This window comes from Podarcis melisellensis, assembly GCF_964234715.1.
Source record: "Podarcis melisellensis genome assembly, chromosome: 2".
In the NCBI taxonomy this organism is placed as follows: domain Eukaryota; kingdom Metazoa; phylum Chordata; class Lepidosauria; order Squamata; family Lacertidae; genus Podarcis; species Podarcis melisellensis.
The window spans coordinates 122,981,843-123,007,914 of NC_138529.1; the positions used below are offsets into that span (position 1 = coordinate 122,981,843).

The following is a 26,072-nucleotide window of genomic DNA, read 5'->3' on the forward strand; positions in this document are numbered from 1 at the left end:
GAAGGAGGGGAAGTTTTCTTTCTTTTTTCCTTTCTCTTTCTTTCTTTTTTAGTGACGCGGCAGCTAAAAAAGCCAATGCAATTCTGGGCTGCATCAATAGGAGTATAGCATCTAGATCAAGGGAAGTAATAGTGCCACTGTATTCTGCTCTGGTCAGACCTCAACTGGAGTACTGTGTCCAGTTCTGGGCACCACAGTTCAAGAAGGACACTGACAAACTGGAACGTGTCCAGAGGAGGGCAACCAAAATGGTCAAAGGCCTGGAAACGATGCCTTATGAGGAACGGCTAAGGGAGCTGGGCATGTTTAGCCTGGAGAAGAGTAGGTTAAAGGATGTCACATAGAGGAGGGAGAAAGGTTGTTTTCTGCTGCTCCAGAGAAGCGGACACGGAGCAATGGTTCCAAACTACAAGAAAGAAGATTCCACCTAAACATTAGGAGGAACTTCCTGACAGTAAGAGCTGTTTGACAGTGGAATTTGCTGCCAAGGAGTGTGGTGGAGTCTCCTTCTTTGGAGGTCTTTAAGCAGAGGCTTGACAACAATATGTCAGGAGTGCTCTGATGGTGTTTCCTGCTTGGCAGGGGCTTGGACTCGATGGCCCTTGTGGTCTCTTCCAACTCTATGATTCTATGATGGCTGTTAATAACCTTTCCACTAGGGCGGCGTGGGAGATTGTGAACCGGCACTATCAGTATAGATGGTTGTCCTTTTCCCTTCGCTAATCTCACAAGCCCTTATGAGGGCAATTAATTCTGCCACGTGGGCGCTGTATGGGGGTTTATGGGATTAGCTTCTAGCACCTCAAAGTCGGAGACTACAGCATATCCCATCTTTCTTTCCCCGTTTATCACCTTGGAACTCCCGTCTGTGTAAAATCTAAGATCAGGGTTTTCCAGAGGGAGGTGGTCTAAATCCTCTCGGGGTTTCTCCGCTTGTTGGACAATCTTTGCACAGTTTTGGCGGGGTGAGCCATCCTCTGGGAGAGGCAATAGGGTTGCCAGATTGAGGGAGTTGACTCTTTTAATGGTAACGTTGGATGGGGTTAGGAGGAGGGCTTCGTACCGGTTTAAAACGTGGATTTGAGAAGTGGTGGCAGCCTCTCAGAGTTAGAAGGGTGGAGACAGCATGAGGAACATGGATGGTGATCTCGTGTCCCAACACTGTCTCTTGGGCCTTTTGAAGAAGGAGTGCAGTGGCAGCAATGGCTCTCAGACAACTCACTGCCCCCTTTGCCGTATTATCAAGTTGTAGGCTGTAATAGGCTACAGGCCTCTCCTGATTCCGGAAGGGCTGGGTAAGGACTCCTGAGGCTACCCCCATTTGCTCATGAATAAACAGATTGAAGGGAATACGATAATCTGGGAGGCCTAAGGCGGGGGCTGATCATAATTCCCTCCTAAGTCGTTCAAAGGATTGATATGCTTCCTCTTCCCAGACTAATTCGTTAGGATGATCTTGCCGTGTCATAGCGGAGGGGGCTTGGTTATCTCACTGTAGCCACCAATCCATGCCCTGCCATGGCAAGGAAGCCCCACAATTGTCTTTTGGTCTTGGGGAGTGGAATCTTGGTGACCGCTTCTATTCTGTCTGTTGCTAGGCTCTGGGTGCCTACCCCCAGGATATGTCCGAGATATTTCACTTCCTGCTTGCAGTATTGTAACTTCTTGGGGGATACTTTGTGCCCTGTGTATGCTGGCTCAATGAGGAGATGTTTAGTGTCTGCTTTACACGCCTCCTCACTGGTAGAACATATTAAAATATCATCTACATAAAGCAGATACTTGGACCCAGCAGGTAGGTGTCCATCTTGTAAATCTTGGTGCAGTATTGTGAAAAATATGGTGGGCGATTCTGTGTACCCTTGGGGTAGTCTTGTCCAGGTTAATTGACTTGGTCCCCAGGTGAAGGCGAAGAGGAATTGGCTTTCAGGGACTAGAGGGATACTGAAGAATGCAGAACATAGATCAGCAGCACTGTACCATGTGGTTCCTGCTGGGATGGCATTTAGAAGGGAATTTGGGTTGCCCACCACTGGGTGGCGTGGAATTACAAACTGATTTACGAGCCTTAGGTCCTGTACAAAACGGTAACTGTGAGTGTTCAGAACTTAAATGGTTAAGGGTTCTGAGTGTGCGTCACATTCCGACGTCAGTTTTTAGAAGCTGGGAGGAGACAGAAGCTAAGGAGGAGCTTGTTTCCCTGTACTTTCACTTCTCTCTGTGTATCTGTGAGAGAAAGACGTGCCTTTGGATATGGCTGAAAGAAGCCCCGGTCTTTGTTGGTAAAATGTTTTAATAAAGAGCTGTAAATAGACGAACCTGTCTGTGTATGCTTGCATCGAGAAAAGGACTGCTTTACACCGCTGTTCAACTCTGCTAAGCCGTGACCTGAAGGGAGCAACAGTGGCGCAGCTTTGAAGAAGTGTGCCGGACCCGTTATAAACTGTTGATTGACGATCATAAAGCAATCAGGTGTCACGGCAGATCGATCGATCTCCAAGAGGTTATGGAGGTCAGCCAACGCTCGTAAAGCAGTCGGTGTGAGCTCCAGGAACGCTTTGAGGTCAGCGTGGGTGCCGGAGAGCGAGGATGATTAATTGCCTGCTTCCGTGAGACAGTAAGAGCTTCTGATACAGAGAGCTGGAGCTAAAAGCAGCTAAAAGCTGGTAGCTGAGACGCAGCCGATATCGTTTCTCCACGGAAGGGAAGGCCGGAGGAAGCTGAAGCTGATCATAAGTAAGCTTGGGCCCCCTTGGGAGAACGGGAGAAGATGGCTGAAAGCCAGGATATACCAGTGGAGCCTCTAACTCTAAAGAGTTGGGCAACGTGGTCCAGAAAAATAAGGGGGTTGTTCTTGGTTGAAGGCTTTTGGAAAGCCACCCAATGGGAGCCAAAATCACCACCCCTTAGCCGGCCAGCAGCTGGAGCAGGTGAAGCAAGCTGTGGGGCTGTGTTGGCTGAAGATAGCCAGAGGCTGCATCAAGAGCTAGAGATGCTCAAGGCATGCGTTGATGCATCACTGAGGCCTCATTTGGAGGGTGTAACGACAGCGTGGGCTGCCTGGAATTTGCTGAAGGGCTTGTGTGAGGCGTCAGCGAAAGGCCAAAGCCCTGGAGAGGCTGAAGGATGCCCAGAAAGCCCAATGGGGGCTGAGACAGTGTTGGGGAGCTGTTGTAATGCTTCTACACGTCTGTGTGATGGACTGAGTCCTGGAAAAGCTGGACTGGCAGGCCCTGTTCCTGATGTCTTGGCCTCTAGGAGTGCTAGTGAGCAGATCGGGGGGGCGAAGAGTTCCAAAGGCGAGTTTAAAGAACTTTCCCTTTGTGCTGAGGCAGAGAGGAGCTTCAGGGGGGGCCAGGATGGTGGGAGGCGCCGTTCCAGAAGGAGGAAGGCCAGGCCAGCTGGGAGGAGCCCCGGGCAGTGTTTTTCCACTGGAGTTCAACGTCGGCGTGGCAGTTGCCCCCACCGGAGCAGAGAGCCGATGCAGGATGTTTGCAAAGATTTTTCCCATGGGAATCAGGCGGGTTTCCATGGCAACAGGCCTGGGAAGACAGGCAGGCGTGGAACTGAGCCAGGTGGTCGTGGTAAACAGCAGGGAGAAGAGTCTTATCAGGTTTCTGCGAATATGGCAGTGTTTGAAGACGGCCGAATGGAAAATTCCGAGATGGCCCTTGTAATAGACTCTGCAGCTAACCGCAACATGGTTCCAGAGACCCCTGCAGTCGAGATGTGGAATTGCACGGCAGTTCCGAAGGGACAAACTATTAAGTTCGCGAATGGACAGAAAACTAGAGTTCTCAAATGTACTAATGCCTATCTTTGTGTTTTACAGGAGACGGTGGATTTTTGTGTTGTTCCAGAAATTCATCACTGTTTGCTATCTGTGCCTTATTTGTTAAATAAGGGGTTCAAAGTTTGTTTTGAAAATGATGTCTGCACAATCTCCAGAGAGGGGAGGTTGCTGGCCAAAGTGCGGAAGGGACAGAATGATCTTTTCATTCTTAAAACGTCTCTTGGGGGTGAGGGGAAGGTTGAGAAAGCACAAGCGTTGCGTGCTACAGTTCCCAACCAGCGTGCTACAATTCCCGCTCATCATGTTACATGTGCATGCGTATGGCATCAGAGAACGATTCACAATCCATTAGAGGATTTGCAGGCGTTGCCTGAGGTTGCCACAGGTTGCAGAATTAGAAATTGTCAAAGTGCCATTAATTGTGACACTTGCAAGCAAGCAAAGGTGAGAGGGTGCAGTTACCCAAAGGTGGAACGTGTGGCCACCAAACCTTTTGAGCTGGTACACATAGATTTGTCCGGTCCTGTCAAGGAACCAAGTCTAGGGGGGGCCAGGTTTCTGCTAACTTTTCTTGATGATTATTCGCAGAATTCCTGGACTCACGGTCTCAAATCCAGGGAGGATGCAGCACAGCTGATCAAGAGCTGGATTGAGGGGGTGGAACAGAGGTTCTCCACCAGGGTTCAAGCGATCATCAGTGACAGAAATGCTAAGTACACTGGTTCTGCTTTGCAGAAGTTCTTTCAGAAGAGAGGGATACGACACACAGTTACTTCTCCCCAGCAAGGGGGGGTGGCAGAGCTGAGGAGTGGAGCTCTGGTTAAGGCTGCACAGGTGATGCTGAAAGAAGCCAGGTTACCTCCTGAGTTTTGGCTGGAGGCTACGAGGGCTGTGTCATTTACCTGGAATCGTGTCTACAACTCACTGGTAGGTGACACACCGTTCTCTTTGTTAAATGGCCGCAAACCCCAGGTTCACTTTCTGCGGACTTTTGGGACTCCTGCGCTTGTCTCTTTGCCTAAAGCTTTGCAAGGGCCAGATGGAGCCAAAGTCCAGAAAATGATCTTCTGTGGGTATGAGCCAGAAGCCCGTGCATGACGTTTTGCTTACCCGTCAGGTGATCAAAGTAAGGTGCTGATCAGTAAACACGCTGAGTTCTTAGAGGAGGAGGTAAAGTCAAAGACTCCTGTCAGGCGTGATGTTCTCTCAGAATGTCTCTCTGACCCAGAAGACAGTTCTGATGAGGCGGAAGAAGAGGCTGAGGCTGCTGATGACGACCAGGTCACTGACCAGGGTCAGGAGCAGGATAGGGCATCTCCACAGGCTGTTAAGAGACTGCCCAAAAGTGAGCCTAATTCTCCTGTGAGTGTAATGGAGAGGATTCGAAGACGCTTTAAGTCAGAAGGGGAATCCCATGATGCAGAGGACACACCTGCTGATCAAAGTGAGTCAGAGGGAACACCTGAGTTTGTGCCTAGGAGGTCCAGTCGCACAACTAAAGGTATCCCACCAGAGAGGTATCAGGCCACAGGTGCGTGGGTAAGTTTCGCACAGTGCGATTCTGAGAGTTGTGAGGTGGTGCCACAGTTGCCTAACAGGGACGCCAAGAGAGGGCACAAGGCATTGGGGAAGGCATTGATCTCACAGAGTTTTGCCGAGGATGTTCCACAGGTGCAGTCGGAATCCAACGCAAGGGGGGGTGTGAGTGTTCAGAACTTAAATGGTTAAGGGTTCTGAGTGTGCGTCACATTCCGACGTCAGTTTTTAGAAGCTGGGAGGAGACAGAAGCTAAGGAGGAGCTTGTTTCCCTGTACTTTCACTTCTCTCTGTGTATCTGTGAGAGAAAGACGTGCCTTTGGATATGGCTGAAAGAAGCCCCGGTCTTTGTTGGTAAAATGTTTTAATAAAGAGCTGTAAATAGACGAACCTGTCTGTGTATGCTTGCATCGAGAAAAGGACTGCTTTACACCGCTGTTCAACTCTGCTAAGCCGTGACCTGAAGGGAGCAACAGTGGCGCAGCTTTGAAGAAGTGTGCCGGACCCGTTATAAACTGCTGATTGACGATCATAAAGCAATCAGGTTTTTTTATGGGGAGTACTGGGGTGTTGCAGGGTGATGCACAAGGAACTAGAATTCCCTTTTCGAGGAAATCTTCAATCACGGGCGTCAGTCCTTCTATGGCTTCGTTTGGTAGGGGATATTGTTTAGTGCAAGGGAAAGGAACGTCTGCCCTATAGGTGATCTTAACCAGAGTAGCAGATTTAAAAAGTTCCACCGAGGTGGACTCTGTACCCCATAGCCAAGGAGGCATTTCCTCTTCTAGCTCAGGGGAGTGATCTGGAAATTGGCGTTCCAGTTTAGCATCCTGCACTATTCCTTGGAAGGTGGGGGTGGACTCTTCAGGCATGTATAGGTAGATGCATTCCCCCGAGCACTTTATTGTGACATTTAATTTGCAAAGTAAGTCTCTGCCAAGGAGGTTTACTGGGCTGCTGGTTAAGAGGAAGGTGTGTTCCGCCAATAAGGGTTCCAGAGTGACCTTGGCTGAGTGGGAGAGTGGACACGTGTGGGGTATCCCGTCCAGCCCCATGACCTTCCTGGTCTCCGATCCAGGTTCCAGGTGGCTATTTGCTAGGGTTGAATATGTGGCTCCTGTATCCAGTAGACATTCGTAGGGATGCCCATCAATCTCAATCGTGCAAGTAGTGTCTTCAGGTGATAGCGCAAGGACGGGGCAGATGGCTTGGGTTTGGTCGGGATTCCCTGTTACTTGTCAATAAGACTCTCCCCCTCCCATCATTATATCAAGGGGAGGAGATGACGTATCCGACGAATGCATAGTTGAGGCGGAGGCTGTACCGGCGGGCCAGGATTCCCTGCACAGGTCTTCCAACTTCTGTTTGGACAATAGTCTATGGCCTGCGATTGATTTCCAGTATGTTAACACAAATGCAAGGGGAGAGTCAGGGTCCCTCTTGGATTTGGATGGCTTCCATGAAGTCTTCCTCCCGGAGGGAGCCCGCTTGTGTTTGGACACTTGGGTAGCCATTTCCTGAATTCACGTGTGTCTGGGATAGAGAGGGAAAAGAAAAAGGGTTCTTGTTATCCTATATAGGGGTTTTCTCTGATTCTCTTATCTTCCGTTAGCTAGCTAGTCTCACAGGGTTTCTCCCGAGTCCTGAGCTATCTGATTTCCTCCCCAGACCTTTGGCACTCGTCTTCCCCTTTTCCTATGCCTGGGGTGTTTTTCCCACTCTGCCCAGTCCTGCCCAGTTCCTCCCAGGCTATCCCGCCTGGCAACCTCCTACCTATTGTTGCAAACTTGAGAAAAGGGACCTTACTGGATGCCCGTGCAGTGCGGTGCCAGCTCAGGCAACCCCTGGATAGAGTTTTCAAACCAGAATACCACCTTTGCAATCTTATCTCCGAAGGGGGGAACTGTAGCAGGAACCCCCCACCCCAATCATTCTGTTTGTATAAACTACACACTCACACACTACATACGCCACATTTCTGTTATAAATTCATAGAAAATCAACCATACATCGGATTTGCACTGTTCCATTTTTATTTTACTCCATATGACAAGAACTAACAAAGGGGGGTGACTTAGTCCTGGTCAGCCATAATCCCTTCACTGTCTCAGCACATACACAGGAGCCCTGCCCATGCCAACCCTGATGATCCCAGACAGAAGACAATCAAGATCACAAAGAACTTGCATATGGGAATGGATTCAGCAGGGATTGAAACAAAGGACAATGATCAGATCTTCCCTCAGGGGGCAGGAAACTGCAAACTCCCCTTTGTCTCCTGAAGTGACTCAGGCGGAGGGGGGAAGGGAGGAACCAGCCAGGTGACAAGACATTCGGGTTACCACCAACTCCTCCCTCAACTCCTCCTTTCTGTAATGTATGCCTCCCTCAACCCCTCCTTTCTGTAATGTATGCATGATGTTTCTGGGGGTGGGCTAGACCTAGAGGAGGGGAATTTCAAAAGTTTTTATAAGACCTTGCACACTATTCTTCTGGGTCTTTCCTCTCTCACTGCAAGTGAGGGGAATACCCTGTTGCAACAGTTCAATAAAGGCCAAGCCTACAGGCTGCTGTTTTGCTCCAAGTTATCCTGGTTGGTGTCTTTGTTTTGTCCAAGGGAGCCCTCGGATTTTTCCTGTAACAGGGCTTAAAGGCAAAATTGCAAATGGTAGCCTCTTTATGTTCCAACAACAACGTTTGCAAGCTGTGAGATTGTGACAGCCTCTGCATTTTGCATTCTGCTTCAAAGAGGGAGGAGGCAATTTTATCCCAGCACTCTCTCCCCCCCCCTATAGTGGGAATTCTCTGCATCTCGTTTTTCTGAAGGAAAAAATGCTTCAGAAAAGGACCAATCAAATAGCGTGTAAGAATGGGCACAGCCAGGGGGTGGGGGGTGGACTGCTGCCCCCAATCAATAAAAATCAATTAAAATACAAAGCAAACTGAGGTTCTGACCCCAAACAAAAGGCCTCCCCCCCCAAAAAAAAACCAATCATGGGTACGCCCACGGTTGCAGGTTATCTGTACATGAGCTTCCAGTCCCATAACTGGATTTGCACATTGGCCTGCACACTTTCTCCCTGATGTGCTAGATTTCTCCTTGCAGGCAGTGCCAATGTAATTTGGGTGTCCATGCAGCTCCTGCCTGAGGCTGGGAAGGAGGCCTTGTAGCAGGAGACCCCCCCCCTTCATTGCTCCGTAATGGACAAGCACCACACATCCCACCATCCCGACCCTGGAGATGCCCCTTTTAGAGGGACATCCCCTATAAGCCTTCCGTAAATAAGGAAGCGCTTCCCTGACAGCTCCTCATTGAAAACCCTGTAATTTTCTCATAAATTTTCCCGTAACACTCCGCATCGCCCTATCTTTATTACGGGTAGACCGGCCGCCTGAACTCTAGGTCAATCGGTGGCCGCCTCAATCAGCGTTATCGAACAGCGCCCCTTGCGGCGGCCACGCTGGTACTGCAAGCCGCAGAGCGTCTGTTCCCTCACCTTTTGACAGCTCTCAATACAAAGTTTCCGAGTTCAATTGACCGTGACTGATTTAATCAAAATGTTGCAAGCTGCTTCCGGAAGGCGAAAGTGCTTTAAACTTCAGGGACAGTATTCTTTATAAATTCACCATAAATCAGCCGTACCTTGGATTCTCACCAGACCACTTTTATTCTACTGCATATTACAAGGACTATCAAAGGGGGGTGGCCTGATACTGGGCAGCCATAATCCTTTGACCGAGCGGGGTCACGTACTCTGCGGCCCTTCCCAGCGGACGTGACAACCTTGATGGCCATCGTGATGGGCTCAGACAGAAGGCCATCAGGGACACAATAACCTGCATGTTTTAGTGTATTCCGCACGGACTTTCACAAAGGACTCTGACCGGATTCCCCTCAGGGGGCAGGAAAACTTCGCCCTTCTCTTTGTTCTTGAAAATGACTCATGTGGGGAGGGGAGGGGAGGCTCCGGCCAGGTGTCAGGACACTCGGATTACCTGTGTAGCCCCTCCTCGACTCCTCCTAATTTTAATGTAATCATGATGTAAATATGATGTAATTCTGGGGGTGTAGCGTAGGGGATTAGCAACTAATAAAAGTTAGGGTCTCCCTTTGTTCTGGGCTTCCATCTTGCTTCACCTCGTGGGCGGTGGGAGTCCTGTCACGACAGTCTTTTCCTTGAATAAAGACCGAGCCTACTGGCTGCTGTTTTGCTCTGAATTGCTCTGGTCGGTGTCTTCATTTGTCCAAGAGAGCCCTCGGATTTTCCGGTAACAGCCTCTTGGAGGAAGAAACAGACCAAGAGGAGGGGGACAAAGGGGGGGTCCCTGGACAGAAGGGGCAGGATCCAGGCAGTCTGCTCCCTGGTGACAGAAGCAGGACTTCTGGGCCCATAGCACATGTCTCCCTCCCCCACTTCTCCCTCCTTCTGCCCCCTTGTTTCTGGCAGCAGAAAGGCGCTGGGGGGAGTTTCGCTTCCCCCCACATGGAGGCCTGGAGCACAGCTCAGCATTCAGGGAAATGAAAGAAGGAAGCTGGCCACGATCCAGGAGACGGAGGTCAACCATGAGCGCAGCAAAACCTCCTCACAGAGAAGTAGCTTCCAGCCCCCCCCCAGCACAGCCCCCCCTTCAGCCCAGCAGCAATGGCTTAAGAGATTTCCTTGGAGAGCAGCCCCCTCCCTCTTGCGTCAGGAGAGCAATGTGGGTCATCCCTTCCTAAGGCAGGAGGGAGGAGGAAGAGGGGAGAATGGGCAGAGACCCCTCCAAGTCCTCAAGGCTATGGGGCACAACCCACAGGGGAGGGTGGGGGTGTTTCAGGTCAGCCAAGGCCTGGATGTGGCCCAGTCAGCCTGGCCAGGCCTCCTTCATGAGTCGGCTGTGGGGCAGAGACAGGTCTCTTCAACCTCTCCAGACCCCAGACCCCCTTTCAACCCAAACATGCATTTCTCCATCTTTACATCTGCGAGGTCTCAGGGCTCCTGTTTCAGCCCACATGGGATCAGGCTGCGACCCGCCAGTGGAGGACCAGGGGCACAGAACATGTGCTAACACCCCCAGGGAAGGAGTCACTGCTTTCGGGGGTCTTGATCTGCTGTTTCCCCTCCTCTCCCCATTCTGCCCCTTGCAGAAATGCCTCCTTCCAAAAATGAATGCCAGTCGAAAGAGTCGTCCAGCTCTTCCTCCCCCTGGCAAGAGGCTCCAGGAGGGACATGACCCCCCAGAGAGGGGTTTGGGAGAGGCGTCCCATCTGGGGCCAAGGCTTGTGCAGGGACATCACAGGGACTGGCAGACAAGGCCCAGCCTGCTGTGCAATATTATACCTTGCAGTTGTCACAGTTTCTTTAGAAGGGGGAATGGGATCCTTTTTGCAGATCCTCTTTCAGCAAAAGAGCAAACATTCTCCTGGATCTCAAGGCAGAAGCAAAGGAGAACCTTCAGCAAAGTATCGTGTGGGGAGGGGGCCCGGGGGAGCTGCCAGGGCAAGGCTGTTGGGCAGGAGGCCAGGGCCCCCCTCAGCAGAAAGAGCCACAGGTCCTGTGAATGTGAAAGGGCCCATTTGCCTTGAAATGGGACCATTTGAAGAAGGAGAGTCTGCCAAGGGCACTTGGTCCCAAGAGCCTAAGATCATCAAAGGGCGTCCCCCAAATTTCATCCCTTGGATCTGGGACGAGGCCTTTTCCTGGAAGGACCAAGCAGAGGGCTCTGAAGCCTTTCTCCTCCTCAAAGACTCATGGAGTTGTAGAGACCTCAGGGGTCATCTAGTCCAACCCCTACAATCCCTCTCTTCCACAGACCAACCCTGCCTGTGGTTGGTGATGCCTGGGTCTTTTCCCCTCTGAGGAAATCCCTTCTCGTCTGCAGATTTTGTAGCGTTTGCTCCCTGTCTTAATGTGAGCTTGATGGTCCTGCTTCCTCCTCTGCCATTACATTGTGAGCCGCCCTGAAAGCTACAGTTGAAGTATAGAAATTTAATAAATAAATTAATACATGTAAATATGGGCCCCTGGGAGTGTTTCCCCCTCCTTTCTCTCCTTTGGAACTCCCTGCCTAAGGAAACCAAGAGGCGCCTTCTTCATTGTTCTCTTTTTGGCACCTGAGGAAAACATTCTTGCTCAGACAAGTTGACCCAGATGTTGAGGAAGTAGAGGTGATTTTAATCTGGTTTTGTGTGTGTGTGTTTGTGCTTTAAAGCACTGTGGCAATTTTCCTCTTGGTTTATCGTTTTGTAGAGCACTTTGAGGTGTTGCTTTCCCCACAATGAACTGATGTATAAATTTTATGAAGTGAAATAAATTAAACTACCCAGAGTGTTTTCCCCTCACCAGCCTCCTGTGATTCTTGGCAGGCTGAGGGGGTTTATTATCTGCCCCCCCCCCACTAGCAAAAAGTGGTTTAAAAATGGTGTCTGGTCTGTTGCTCTGCTGGCTGACGCTGCCTCCCAGGCTCATCAAGGGGTGCAAAGGGGGTAATGGAGGTTGTGTCATTCCCTCAGGAGGACTGTGGGGGATAAAGTCAGGACCCACCATGGGGGGCACAGGGTCTCCTTCCTCCTTGCTTCCCAGCCCCCAAATGCCAGGGTTTGGGGCCAAGGAGTGGGGCTGGGGGGTTTGTGGAGGTGCCATCACTTCAGGGGGGTCATGAGGTGTGGCAGGTGGGGGTTTCATCTGGACATCCATTGTGTTTCCCTCCGAGTCCTGAGGGGATACTAGAAATTCCCTCAGACCTTGGTCAACCTTGAGATTTCCTGTCAGTTTTCCCCAGAAACAACAAATGGGACAGAGGAGTCTCTTAGGGAATCCTGGAGAGTTTCTGTGGACAAGAGGGCAGACATTTTTCCCCCCTCACAACACGTAGGGACATTTGTGAGGAACCTGGTCAGAGACAAGGGAGCCTCACTCCGCCTGAGGTTTTTCCCGCTCTTTTCTCCTGAGGGAGCCCAAACATGAGGAGAAAATGGCTTCCCTGTGGAGACTGGCATCCTTCCCTCCTCAGGGCCTGAAGGGTCAAGGAAGGGATGCCCAGGGGGGCAACGGACTCCATGTTTCCTCCTCCAAGGGGCCCAATGTCAGATAAATGGAGGAACAGAAAATTCCCTCAGGAGTTTGAGTCACAGGAGGATTCAAAAGATGTTTTTTCCCTCCCCCTGAAGTTTGTGGACACACTGGAGAAGGCATTTGGCTCTCCTGAATAGCTAATTTGAAATCAAATTCATGATAGAATCACCTCAGGAGACCATGCGGTGGGTGTGTGGAGGGTTTGCCCAGGGAAAAATGGCTCCCAAATCAGTTCCCCTTTGATGGCTGACACACAGACTGGATTGAAACAGACGCTTCTTTCTTGTATTAGGATGTTTGTGTGGTAAACCACCTTGGGGTGTTGAATGGTTACATTAAAAGGCCTTAAAGAAGTCAATAACCCAAAGCTGGTGAATGTTGGAGGTATGACTGAAGGTCACCTTCTTTCAGGTGAAGTTGTGTGGAAATGGGCAGATCAGCCCTTTTTCTTACACCCAGGATTGTCAAGTGCGGTGCTACTTGAATGTTGACATCTAATTGAAATAAACTAGTTGAAGGACCACAGAGGGAAGCTGAAGAAAATCTTCATTGGTGCAACTCAGAGGAAATATTTTCAAGGCTGTGAAATCTGCTTCTGCCTTGATGTGGGTCGGGTGAGGATCCCAGTCAGAGGGTGTAGGGATCAGATGGGATTACCATGAGGAATTATAAAATATACATCAAGCCATCGTGTCCACGATGAAAGCATTGTGTTGACTGGGTTTAAATCCCATAAGATTCTACATTCATGCCCCTTTTGACTCTACTGCCCATTTCTCTCTCCTCACATGTCACGTACACAGCAGTACACAGCAGTTGCTTCGCCAGGCAGGCATCCTGTGCCATAAAAGATAATGGGCAAGTTACTTTGATGTAGTTTCTTATATATAATCTTAAAATGTTAATCTTGGAGCCAGGAAACAGATCTCACATGAAGGGGATAGTGATCTGGTCTTTCTGGCCATCCTTCTTATCATGTTTATTTCTTACTTCTGGGGTTGCCAGATGCTCCCCTTTGTAGTTCTCAACTTATTTACCCCAAAATATTTGCATGCTAATTAGTGATGTAGTGTAACTTTTTCCCCACGTGGGGTTTGATGAAATGCTCAGAGGAAATATGATTGGTTCTTATGAGCACTGTGTAAAAGATTATTTTGCTAATAAAATGGCCTGGTGAGGGGTGTGGTTTACGCACTTTTCTCTGAGAGCTTCGTTTCTTGTTTTTTAATCAGGGTCCAGTCCTTCCTTTGGCCACAGAACGCAACAAGAGGGCTGATCCTTAAGATCACAAAAGAGCAGGATTATTTACAGAGAAATTAACAAACTACTCTCCCTGAGGAGATAAAGTCAGCAGGGTGAGGGTCGGGAGCAGGGACTCTCTCCGAAAACGGGACTCATCCTCCGTGTCGCAGGGCTGTGGGGAGAAGCTTTAAATAAATATATTTGGCCATTCACCATTTTATGGAATTGTAGAATTGGAGGGGACCCCAAGGTCATCTAGCCCAACCTCCTGCAATGAGGAATCTCAAGGATCAGGGTCCCCATAAGGGCTTGAAGGACCAGTCCTGGCAGTCTGACAAGATTCATGGTTGTTTTCAGGGACACCTCAGGCTCCTCCAGGGAAATTCAAGGCACAGATTCTCTAGCAGAGAGGTGCAAAGAAGGAACCAGGTTGCCATAACTTGCAATCAACAAGCGGAAAGGGAAACACAAAAAGAAGCTTCCCCCAAAGGACAAGCAAGCAACAGAGGTGGGGGAGGGGTGGACACTGTCGTTCTTGATCTGTGATTCCTTCCATCCACCTTCCAAGGAGGTTTCCACCCTCTGAGCATGGACACAGGGCAACTGGCAGGAAGAACAGAGCTTCTCCATGTTACCGGAAAATCCGAGGGCTCCCTTGGACAAACAAGACACTAACCAGAGCACTTTAGAAGCAAATCAGCAGCCTGTAGGCTTGGTCTTTATTGAAGAAAGACTGTCGCGACAAGACTCCCACCGCCCACAAGGTGAAGCAAGATGGAAGCCCAGAACAAAAGAAGACCCCAACTTTTATTAGCTCCTAATCCCCTAAATTACACCCCTAGAAATACATCATATTTACATCATGACTATATTAAGAACAGGAGGAGTCAGGGGAGGGGTTGCACAGGTAATCTGAGTATCCTGACACCTGGCCGGAGCCCCCCTCCATTCCTCCCCATGAGTCATTTTCAGAAAACAAAGGGAAAGGCGCAGTTTCCTGACCCCTAGGGGAATCCGGTCACAGCCCCTTTGTCATAGTCTGTGTTGAATACACAAGTGTATGCAGTTCGTTGTGTCTTTGATAGTCTTTCATCTGAGCCCATCAAGATGACTATCAAGGTTGCTATGTCAACTGGGAAGGGCTGCAGAGTACGTGCCTGCTCGGTCAAGGGATTATGGCTGACTGATATCAGGCCACCCCCCTTTGATAGTCCTTGTAATGTGAAGCAGAATAAAAGTGGTCCGGTGAAAATCCGATATATGGCTGATTGATGGTGAATTTATGAAGAATACTGTCATTGAAGTTCAAAGCACTTTCACCTTTCCGGAAGCAGTTTGCAACATTTTGATTAAATCAGTCACGGTCAATTGAACTCAGAAACTTTGTATTAAAAGACTGTCAAAGACAGAGAAGTGAGCGCCTGCTGCCTGCAGTACCTGCGTTGCCGCCACAAGAGGCGCTGTTCGGTAACGATGATTGGCTGAAATGGCAGCCGATTGACCCGGAGTTCAGGCGGCCGGTCTACCCATAATAAAGATAGGACGAGGTGGAGCGTTGCAGGAAAATACATGAAAATAAAAGGGTTCTACGCGGAGCTAGCGCTTCCTTATTTACGGAAGGCTTTCATTGGGGGGGTGATGCCCCTCTAGAAGGGGCATCTCCAGGCTCGGGAGGTGGGAGGTGTGTGTGTGGTGCTTGTGCATTACGATGTAATGAAGGGGGGGGTCTTCTGCTACAGTTCCCCCCTTCGGAGATAAGATTGCGAAGGTGGATACCGCACAATCCTTTTCTCCGCACAAGCTAGTAAAAGTCTGACGTGCCGTACCTAGGATCCGGTTTGTGCGGGGCTCCTAGGGGTCCCATCTCGATGAAAGTCGAAGGGGTTCCTGGTGGGATCATCCTATGAGAGGCAGGCGTGCGGGAGTGAAGAGACGGAACGCAGTAGTCGCACGTTTGACAGCAAAGCGGGAAGCAATAGATAGCACAGATAAGAAAGCGATGCAGATGGCTACGGTGATCAGAATCAGAAGGCCATTTCCCAAGAGCTGTTTTATCCATGTGCTGCCTGGTAGCCAGCTCCAAAGTTGAGTATCGGATAGACCTTCGTGTTGAATATCTCTAAGGTCGTCGGTCAGTTTGTGGATATTGTTGAGATGACCCGTAATGTTCAAGGTCTGATCAGAGACGTACGTGCAGCACTCGGTTCCCACGAGGGCACAAACCCCTCCGGTCGACGCCAGAACGTAATCTAAAGCAAGGCGGTTCTGTATCGCCGTCTGTCTGACCAAGTTAGCAGGTGCCTCGGGCCCATATGTAGCCGCGGTGACCACACACCCAAAACAATCCCTGTAGGCAGGAGTCTATGCGGCCCGTGAAAAAGGTACGGAAAAAGCACTGGGAAACGGGGGAGGGGTCCCAAGAATCAGGCAAATTCATTACTTGTTTCCAGGCTGACAACAGATCTGGATGGGTAGAGGGGGTGCCCTGTCGCCACACAGTGATTCTACCGGTCAGGGTGATATCAATGATGTACTTACAGGTACTTTCTCCAATCATCCTGTCGTTGCCGCTGAACTTCTGACAGAGGCCACCTTTTGTAGGTCCAGTTAGGTAAATGTACTGGTGAGATAAATTTACAGCCATCAGGTTCCAGGACTGTACGTCGGCAGAGAGGTGTTGTTGTAAGGTGAGGGGTACTCCAAGGAATGGAATGCCGCTGTGGAGGTGAGCAGGAGCGTTGGCACAGATCCAGCAGTCGTCGGTGGTAGCTTGTTTTGCGATTTCGGAGACCAGTTTCACGTAGGTGTTAGAATGCCAGGTGGATAATAGGTCGTTATTGGTAGGAGTTTGAGATATGGACAGTTCCCCCCTTTGTCGAGGTGCAGTGCTTGCGGGGTGGAGGGGGTCTTGTCGATGTAGGTAGGAATAGGAACCATTTATACAACGGGCCCGGTTCCAGGGACCATCTCTGCTGAGTATAAGTTTGCAGAGTGGGGTGTAGTTCGGAGAACGGACAAATAGGTCCCAAGTTTGGTGTGTGGTTAGGGTAGGCAGTATGGAATGGCGAAGGAGAACACAGGTTTCTGGTACGCAAAAGTCAAATTCCCCAAGGCGGTCTGGCGTTCCTCTTTTCACCATTATTACATTATTTCATGTAATGAAGGGGGGGGTCTCCTGCTACATCCACATCCCTGGATCCTGATGGAGCAGTGAAGTCTAACTGATGAGTCCTGCAGGCAGAGGAGAGAGAGACAAGCCCATCACTGTGGGGGGAGGAACAGGGAGAAAGGGGCAGAAGAATCCCTGGCAAGACTGGGGGGGCACTCCATAGATTGACCATCAGATATTGTGAACTACAATTCCCATCGCCGCCAGTTATGGGCCTGGCAGGGGGGGCTCTGAGGAGGGAAGGAGGCAGAGGGAGGGAGACTTGGCTGGCTTTGGCAGTGGAGAAGAGGAGGTTCAGAAGAGACCAAGGAGATCTGTCTAGATCAGAAATGGGGAACCACGGACCCTGGACCTAATGTGGCCCCCAGGCCTCTCTTTCTGGCCCTCATGGCTCTCTCCAGACACTCCTCCTGTCCCCGCTTTGAACCCTCCAGGAGTGATTCCACCTCCCTTGAACTCTGAAGATGCCCCTTGCTTGCCTGGAGCAAGAACAGAGAGGGGCAGAAAGTAATCCACTCAGCAATACGGAAATTGAGGGGATGCAGCCTTTGGGGTGAAAGAGGACCCCCCCCCCAGAATAGATGCCCTGCAATGGGCAGAAGAGCTTTGTCCCCCAAGGGCCAAACACCAGCCCTGGTCTCCTCACTTGGCCTTGAACTTTGCTTGACTGTCTCCCAGGTGGGACATTCCCCTGGAGACCCCCTTCCAGGACATGATATTGGAGTGTGTGCCTCAGGGGGTGGATTTGTCCATAGGAAGCCCCTCCCCTCTGTTCTACAAGGAAGCCATGGCGGGGGCTCACCAAGCAGCCAGGAGAAGGGGGTTGGGGGAGGAGGGGGAGGATGGAAGAGCAGAGAGGAAAGTTACTTGCAGGCTGAGGAACAGCTTGCCCTGGGAGAGAAAATAAAGAATAGAAAGATTCAGTCAGCACCAGATATCCCCTGAAATAGCTTCTCTGGGAAACCCCCCCCCCAAGATCAAGATGACACACTCCAGGCACAGCTAGGAACTTTCCCCCCCTCGTTCTGTCCTATGGACTTTGAGGGGTGAAAGAAAAGTCTTTGTAGGAAATAAATATTTCCTTCCCGATACAGAAAGGACCCTAGGGGAAAAACTCGCCAACTAATCTCTTTCCCATTACCCAATGCCCCCACCCCACACACCCTCCCATATTCCTTAGGCTGCCTCTTTTGGGGCTCTGCATTGCCCAGTTGTTGATTCGGGGATTTACCGTATTTTTCGCTCTATAACACGCACCTGACCATAACACGCACGTAGTTTTTAGAGGAGGAAAACAAGAAAAAAATATTCTAAACGAAACAGTGGATGTATGATTTTTGTGGTTCATGCTGTGGCCACAGACATGTGATCTGACGGTGAGTTTGGGGTAGCCCAATGCAAAAATCCTGAGGATCCATGTGGATCCATGCTTTGTAACCACGTTTTTGCACCATTGCGGCCCCATGAAACAGTGGGTGCGTGTGTTTTTTGGTGCAGGCTGTAGCCATGGATATGCTATGTGATCTGATGGTGAATTTGGGGTGACCTAGTGCAAAAATCCTGAGGATCCATGTGGATCCGTGCTTTGTAACCACGTTTTAAGTGGGGAGGGAAGGAAAAGAACTCAAGGGACAAGGAGCACGCGTGGGGGGGTGGAGAAGGATGCTGCTGATAATGCAGGAGAGGCTCCTCTCCGGCGTTGCTCCTTTAGAACAAGCAGGCTCTGCGTCTCTCCCTCCTCCCCGGCAGGGGACTGAACGGGAAGCAAGAGAAGAAGGAGCCCTCTCTCACACACACAGACACACAGAGTGTCAATTCTAAAGTCGGAGGGAGAGCGCAGGAACGGGAAGCAGGAGGAGGAGAAGGAGCCCTCTCTCTCTCTCTCTCTCTCTCACACACGCACAGAGTGTCAATTCTAAAGTCGGAGGGAGAGTGCAGGGAGTGAACGGGAAGCAGGAGGAGAACGATAGCTCAAGCACACACACACACACACACAGCCCCTATAGTGGCTAATCCAACATCGGACAGCAAAAAACTGCAGGCAGGGACAGAGAGCACGGGGTTGTTTTAAAGCAGCCAACCCCGCTCTGCTTCTCTCCCTCCTCCCGGCTAGGCTGGCTGAAAAGCTTTGCTGCTACTTAGCAGCTCATAGAGGACGGGGTTGTTTTAAAGCAGCCAAGCCCGCTCTGCTTCTCTCCCTCCTCCCCAGCTCAGCTCGCTGACAGGAGCCGCTTACACCCGCTTTGCTGTTTCAAAGCGAGCCACGGACAGCTCACAACTGCAGCAGATTCCCCCGCCATCTCTAGGCATTCGCTCCATAACACGCACAGACATTTCCCCTTACTTTCTAGGAGGAAAAATCTGCGTGTTATGGAGCGAAATTTACGGTATTTCAGACCCAAGGGAGATGAATTCCGCCTCCTGACTGTAAGTGTCTCAAAGGCCCTTCGCTCAGCAGGGAGAGAAAGCCTTTGAATAGTAATAATAATAATAATAATAATAATAATAATAATAATAATAATAATTTATTATTTATACCCCGCCCATCTGGCTGGGCTTCCCCAGCCACTCTGGGCAGCTTCCAACAAAACATTAAAATACAGTAATGCATCAAACATTAAAAGCTTCCCTAAACAGGGCTGCCTTCAGATGAAAAGTGCTGGGACCAGGAAGCTGCAAAACATCTGTGTCCTTACTCTGCTCAAAGGCTTCAGAGCCAGAGATGCTTTTGAATTTCTCCCTCCTATGTTGGAGGTTTAGGTCTTAATCTACAGCTTTAAACCTCAGACCATCTCCATAATAGCTGAGGTCTGGGAATATGAAAATAAATTCACCGTCCAGTCACGCTTCCTCTGAGCCTTCTCTGCTAGGAAGCTCTGACCTGGTAGAATAGCAGCAGAGTAAATGCAGCGGTCCTGAGTCCATGTGAGAAAGGGATAAATCAAGTCCAAAAGACAGATCGGTTCTTATCTCTAGAAGCGTTTATTTACAAGCCATAAATCAGTCTTTTTCCCATCAGAAGCCTCCGGCATTCTGGCATTCTTTCCGTGCTTCCCAAAAGCACACCGACACAGCCTGTCTGTTTAGCTGTGTCTCTCAGCGTCTCTCAGTGAGAACTAGGCTCACTCTTGGGCTCTCTTTTTACAACTTGTGGAGATGCCCCATCCAGCTCCTGACTTTGGTCAGTGAGCTGATCGTCAGCCTCTCCTTCTTTCTCATCAGAACTGTCCTCTGGATCAGAGAGACATTCTGAAAGAACATCACGCTTGGCAGGAGTCTTTGACCTTTCATCCTGCTCACAGAACTCAGCGTGTTTACTGATCAGCACTTTACTCTGATCACCTGATGGGTAAGCAAACCTCCATGCACGAGCTTCTGGCTCATACCCACAGAAGATCATTTTCTGGAACTTGGCTCCATCTGGCCCCTGCAACGCCTTAGGCACCGGCACAATTGCAGATGAACCAAACGTACGCAGAAAATGAACCTGGGGTTTCCTGCCATGCAACAAAGAAAACGGTGTGTCACCTACCAGTGAATTGTAGACACGATTCCAAGTGAAGCACACACATCTGGTCGCCTCCAGCCAAAACCTTGGAGGTAATCCAGAATCTGTAAGCATCACCTGTGCAGCCTTAACCAGAGCTTCACTTCTAAGCTCTGCCACCCCCCTCTGTTTGGGAGAAGTAACTGTGTGACGTATCCCTTTCTTGTGAAAGAACTTCTGCAAAGCAGAACCAGTGTACTTAGCATTTCTGTCACTGGTGACTGTTCTCACCCTGGTGGAGAACCTTAGTTCCACCTCCTCAATCCAGCTCCTGATCAGCTGTGCTGCATCCTCCTTGGACTTGAGACCATGTGTCCAGGTGTTCTGTGAAAAACTGTCTTGTATTGTCAGCAAAAACCTGGCCCCTCCCAGACTCTGTTCCTTGACAGGTCCGAACAGATCTACGTGTACCAGCTCAAAATATTTTGTGGTTACCCTCTCAACCTCTGGGTAACTGCACCCTTTTACCTTTACCTGTCTGCAAGTGTCACAATTAATGGCACTTCCACAATTTCTGATTTTACAACCTGTGGCAACCTCAGGTAACGTCTGCAAGTCCTCTAGAGGACTGTGAATTGTCCTTTGGTGCCAGACACAAGCACATGAAACATGAGTGGGAACTGTAGCACGCAGGGCTTGTGCTTTCTCAACCTTCCCCTCACCCCCCAGAGACGTTTTAAGAATCAAAAGATCATTCTGTCCCTTTTTCACTTCGACAAGCCGTCTCCCTTCTCTGGAGATTGTGCAGATATCATCCTGGAAACAAACCTGAAACCCCTTTTTTAACAAATAAGGGACAGATAACAAACAGTGATGCACCCCTGGGACGACGCAAAACTCCACCTGTTCCTGCAAAACAGAAATATAAGCATTACCAACATTGGTTATTTTCCCCTTTTGTCCATTTGCGAACTGAATAGTCTGTCCCTCTGGAACTGCCTTGCAATTCCACATCTCGACTGCAGGGGTCTCTGGAATCAAATTGTGGTTAGCTGCTGAGTCTATTACAAAGCAAAGCTTAGAGTCTCTCACGCAGCTGTCTTCAAACAAAGCCATGCTGGCAGAAAGCTGATAAGGCTCTTCCTGTTGTTTACCACATCCGCTTTGTTCAGATCCACGCCTGCCTGCCTTGCCAGGCTGGTTGCCATGGAAACCCACCTGGTTCCCATGGGAAGTGACCTTGGCAACATCCTGCTGTGCCTCTGTGCTCGGGTGGGGGCAACTGCCACGCAGATGTTGAACTCCAGTGGAAAAACACTGCCCGGGGCTCCTTGCAGCCGGCCTGGCCTTCCTTCTTCCGGAAAGGCTCCTCCCACCAGCCTCGCCCCCTCTGAAGCTGCTCTCCGCTCCAGCACTCCCAGTGGAAAGTTTTTTAAACTTGCCTTTGGAAAACTTCGCCCCCCCGATCTGCTCAACAGCGCTCCTTGAGGCTGATTCATCGGGAAATGGGCCTGCCAGTCCAGCTTCTCCAGGGCCCTGGCCTCCTGCTGAAGCTTCACACAAACTTTTCAGCACATCCCAGGCAGCCCTTGGTGACTTTACTCCCTCCAAGTGAGGTTCCAGCGATGCGTGTACGCATGCTCTGAGCATATCAAGCTCTCTGCATTCTCTGCTGGCTATCTTCAGGCAACGCAGCCTCACAGCCTGCAACGTCTGCTCCAGCTGGACCTCGGCTGAGGGGTGGTGCTAGTGGCTCTCTCTGGCTTACATCCCAAAGCCCAGTGACCAGGAACCAACCCCTGATTCTTTTGCTCCAGGTTGCCCAACTTGTTAAAGTTAGCTTTTCCACTGGTATGTCCTGGAGGGCCTGGCTCTCTGCCATCTTCTCCCGTTCTCCCAGGGCCCCTAAGCTGTACTCACTCCGTACCAGCTGTCTCCGGCTCTCCCTTCCGTGGAGAAACGATTCCCAGCTGCTCTTAGCTCTTTCTCCCAGCAGCTCTGTTTTCCAGCATCAGGCAAGACTCACTGAACACAGTCTCCACCTCCGGCCAGCTTCCGTGCCTCAGAACGCAGACTTCAAAGCATTCCGGCAGCTCTCCAGCGACAGCTTTACAAGCGGTTAATTGGTCTCCATAACCTCTGGGAATATGAAAATAAATTCACCATCCAGTCACGCTTTCCTCTGTGCCTTTGAGGGAGACGGACATGTTTGTCATGGCTGCGAGCAGTGATGGACTGTTTTTCTGAGAAATGTCGCAATAAAGAACTGTAAATAGACAAACCTGTACTCTGTATGTTTGTCTGAGGCAAGTGACAGCTTTGCCGCTGTGTCTACTCTGCTAAGGCGTGACTGAAGAGACAGCAGAATTGATTGCGCAGAAGGAAGTGTGCTGGACGCTGTAAATGACTGATTGGGATCGTAAACCAATCAGCAGGTCACTGCCTATCAATAAATCCGCATAGAGGCTCCTTTTGAGACACCAAGAGGGACCTCCTAGGAGTGGAGAAGGAACAGAACCCTCTCCAGACCCGCTGCCTAAGAAGAGGAGGGGAGCCTTGAGCCCAATCCAGCCGCACACCCAACCCTCCCTCTCCCATGACACCCCACCCTCACCTTTCTTCTTCTTCAGGTAAAGGGCGACTCCAGTGGCCCCAAAGACCAGCCCCAGCACAATTCCCACAATCCCCGTCCACATCTTGCTCCTGGCAGAGTCCGACTGTGGCTCTGAACAAAGAAAAAGCCCTGAGTGAGGAAAGGCAAGCCCTGAGGGGGGAGCAACCCATCTAGCCCCCCAGGAATGCCCCCCCACTCCCAGTAGGAAGGCGTCCTACCCCATTTCACCGTGACGGGGCCTTCGAAGCTGGCGTGCTCCACCTGGCAGGTGTAGACGTCTCCACGTTCTGGCTTTGTCTCCAGCATCACCTCAATATGGAAGGTCCAGTCCCCGTTCCGGATGAGGTCCGTGGTCCACACTTTGGGCTCCTCCTTCCCGTTCCTGAACCACTTGATCTCGATCCCCGCAGGGAAGAAGGGGTTGACGGTGCAAATCAGCAGAGTGTTGTGGGGTGAAGATTCAACGTTGTCTGTGGGGGTGATCTTCACCTTGGGCTGGACTGTGGGGGGGAGGCAAGGCAGATGTGGGAGGAAGGTCAGAGAGGGAGGGACCTGGAGGCTTTAAGGGAGGGGAGAGGACATAGTTAACAGGGGAGGGGGCTAGCCAGGGTGAAGCCTCTAGAGGGGCGCAACTGAGGCTCCCAGCTTGCAGGGGGGCCCTTTCTCACTGCAGCCCCCCCACCGGGGTGATACTAATCTGCAAGGGGAAGCAGGAAAACCTATAAAAGTATCTCCCATTCTCCCATGTTTTTGGAACTGAGTGCTGTTACGGAAGGTAGCCGTAACAGTGCGAAAGGGAAATCCTGGAGAAGGTTGCTCTCCAAGCAAAGTTGAAATGGGAAAGTTTTCTTTGTCTTTCTTTCTTCTTTTGCTTCCCTTAAAGTCTCAGAGATGAATTAGAAGTGGTGAAGAGATCAGAACATCCCCTCGTGCCCTTTTGGGAACAGAAGAAGCACTTAGGAGTATTGCTTGCTTGTGTGTTCATTTTTTTTTTTTGTGTGTGTGTGTGTATTTGGATCTCTAGAAGACTACATACATGTTTACACCACGTGAACACATAGAGAGGGCACTGCTGCCTACAATCAACTACAAAAACTGAGTCCTCTTTATACTGAAAATAAAATACCTGCAATGAATGATATGTGATGCTGACATATGAAGCTCTTTGTATTTATCCCTTCCTGTAATTTGGAAGGAAAATGTAGCCAATTCTTTAATTGCAATGGTTCAGCAGCCAGCAATTTTTAAAGAAAACTTGTGGAGTATTTATTCTTTTATTTTATTCTTTAGAGCCTTAAAGTTTAATTTAAATCAAGGAGTAGATCTAGAGACGGTTTGGGACGCGAGTAAAGCCGTTATAAGAGGTTTCTTTTTAAAGGAAAGTTGTGGAGTATTTATTCTTTTATTTTATTCTTTAGAGCCTTAAACTGCCTTTACCACTCAGAAGTCCCATTGAATTCAATGGAGCTTACTCGGAGATAACTGTGTAAAGATTCTGCAGTCTTATACTGCAATCTTAAGCATTTTTACTCAGAAATATACCACTGAGTACAGTAGGACTTACTCTCTGGTATAATAATAATAATAATAATAATAATAATAATAATAATAATTTTTTTATTTATACCCCGCCCTCCCCAGCCAAGGCGGGGCTCAGAGCGGCTTACAAGCAATAATAAAAACAAGTTGAATGATTACAACTTAAAAACAAAATTAAAATACAACATTAAAATATTGAAACATTAAAATATTAAAATGCAGCCTCATCACAGGAGGAGAAAGGAAAAAGAAAAAAAGAGGGGGGAGGGAATAAAATTGGTTCCAAGCCAAAGGCCAGGTGGAACAACTCTGTCTTACAGGCCCTGCGGAAAGAAATCAGATCCTGCAGGGCCCTGGTCTCATGAGGCAGAGCGTTCCACCAGGCCGGAGCCAGAGTTGAAAAGGCCCTGGCTCTGGTTGAGGCTAATCTGACTTCCTTAGGGCCCGGGACCTCTAGGGTGTTGCTATTTATGGACCTTGAGGCTCTCCAGGAGAGGCGGTCCCGTAGGTACGAGGGTCCTAGGCCGTGAAGGGCTTTAAAGGTCAAAAGCAGCACCTTAAATCTGACCCTGTACTCCACCGGGAGCCAGTGCAGCTTGAAAAGCACTGGGTGAATATGCTCCCATGGCAGAGACCCCGTGACAAAACTGGGTCTTTGCCTGAGTGACAGAAAGCCTAGTTTAGCCCACCCCCCGGCACAGTCAGTCTATCCTACGCTCCCACCCCCAACTTCCCACTCCCACCTGTGTGATCTCTGATGCCCCCCCATCTACCCAAAGTCAGCCCAGTTTCCCCAGTGTCAGGCTGCGCATTCCGCAAACTGGGGGTTCCTGGGATGCCCCTCCCCTTCCTAGGACACTTTCCATCCTTCTGTCTCATTTTCCAGTCCTGGGAATCTCAGGAGTTTGTCCTTCCTTTTTTTCCTAGCAAACAGGATGATCTTCAGAATTCACTGCACAGTATCCTTAACTTACAGTACAATGGTCTCCTCAGTGTTTCCCAAACTTGGGTTTTTGGTCTATAATTCCCATCCTCCCTCACCACTGGTCCTGCTCGCTAGGGATGATGGGAATTGCACAAAAACAGCTGAGGTTCTTGTGCCTTTTAGAGCTGAGTGGAAGGCAGAAATTCAACAGGTTAAGCCCTTTTCTCCTGTGGAAATGGAATTATTGAGAAAGCTTCACCTGTCAGACATCTAGGGGTGTGTGTGTGTGTGTGTGTGTGTGTGTGTGTGTGTGTGAGAGAGAGAGAGAGAGAGAGAGAGAGAGAGAGAGAGAGAGAGAGAATATCACCAATTTATTTTGGGGCCCTTCACTCCAACTGAAAAACAGCACAGCAATTTGTGTGTGATATAGAGCAGATGCTATGCAAATCCACCCCCCCCCCAAGTCATTATAGTAATTTTCCTTTCAATATACTTTTGATTTAGGGATGATCTCTGGAGAATGGGGGGTGGGAGCTGGAGGGGAGCCTGGTGGCTGAAAACAGTAATGAGTGGGTGGGAAGGAAATGGACCGTGTTTATAATAATAATAATTTAATCCTGAATGTATGTGATTTTGAGGTTAATTTCTAACCCCACCCCCCAATTTAAACACCCCAATTCCCTGGGAAACCTGGACATATCGTAGCCCTACC

The 26,072-nt window shown here is 49.8% G+C and overlaps 1 protein-coding gene and 1 pseudogene across 2 annotated transcripts in view; one reads left to right on the forward strand and one right to left on the reverse strand.

Annotated features, from left to right (window-relative positions):
- The window catches only part of LOC309363281 (uncharacterized protein), a gene marked incomplete at its 5' end in the record, with an annotated part of 163,115 nt that overhangs the window by 45,551 nt on the left and 91,492 nt on the right, over positions 1-26,072 (forward strand). The gene's annotated exons all lie outside the window — the stretch shown is intronic.
- Positions 1-26,072, reverse strand: part of LOC309365063 (H-2 class II histocompatibility antigen, E-S beta chain-like) — a 31,206-nt pseudogene that overhangs the window by 2,036 nt on the left and 3,098 nt on the right. The window lies entirely within an intron of this gene.